Source organism: Trachypithecus francoisi, unplaced genomic scaffold, assembly GCF_009764315.1.
Source record: "Trachypithecus francoisi isolate TF-2019V2 unplaced genomic scaffold, Tfra_2.0 Lachesis_group4, whole genome shotgun sequence".
Taxonomy (NCBI): Eukaryota; Metazoa; Chordata; class Mammalia; order Primates; family Cercopithecidae; genus Trachypithecus; species Trachypithecus francoisi.
This window is the reverse complement of record NW_022681469.1, coordinates 148,137,096-148,138,016: the sequence shown is the minus strand read 5'-3', so window position 1 is coordinate 148,138,016 and position 921 is coordinate 148,137,096. Positions and strand designations below refer to the sequence as shown.

The 921-nt window shown below is 37.5% G+C and overlaps 1 pseudogene; it reads left to right on the top strand.

The window, feature by feature from the left end:
* The first annotated feature begins 427 nt into the window (after positions 1–427).
* On the top strand, positions 428–578 carry LOC117073921 (annotated as a pseudogene).
* The last annotated feature ends 343 nt before the right edge of the window (positions 579–921 follow it).

The following is a 921-nucleotide window of genomic DNA, read 5'->3' as shown; positions in this document are numbered from 1 at the left end:
GAAGTAAAGTGAGTAGCTGAGTGGGTCACAGAGCTTCACCTGTGCCTTACAGTTATCTTTCTCCTTGAATTAATAAACTTTGCTATTGAGTAAAATCTCTGAGCCCTATGGGTCTGACTTGACATTGTCACTTTCTGTGTTATCTTCATTCTCTTATAAGCGAAAACTTTTGCTAATAGTTAAATACTGCTAGGTATAAATTAGTGTCATCAGTTGCTTCAAACAGAAAATAAGCTCAGTTAATTTCAAAATTAGTTCAAATATTTTTTATCCCATTTATGAAATAAAAGGACTGTTTTGGAAATTCATTCGGTCAAAGGCACAACATAAGATGTTCTGTGAAATTTACATAAAATGTACCTAAAAAGTTCAAGAATAAACATCACCGTAGAACAATATTTTTGCTAAATTAAGAAAATGGTGATGCATACTTACCTGGCAGGGGAGATACCATGATAATGAAGGTGGTTTTCCCAGGGCAAGCCTTATCCAATGTACTCTGGATGTGCTGACCCCTGCGATGTCCCCAAATGTGGGAAACTCGACTGCATGATTTGTGGTAGTGAGGCACTGCATTCACAAAAATAAATAAATAAATAAATAAATAAAATAATGGTGAAATAGGCGTTGGTTGTTGCACACATATAATTTATAAGTCCAACATGCCCTGTTTTCTTACGCCAAATGAAATAGAAGCCATAGTTGTTATGAGAAAACCTTGCACAGTTCACAGAGCAGTACAGTTTAGGGCCAAGAAAATGAGATTCAGATGGGGAAAAGAGATGTGGGAGTCACCTTGGTTAAAACTCTCATTCCCCAAAGTGCCAGTAGCTTTTATGCACAGGCTTATAGGTCCATAGGTATAATTACCAGTGTTCCCAGAAGGGATCAATCAGTTCCAAGAGTCGCTGCCCTCAGGGA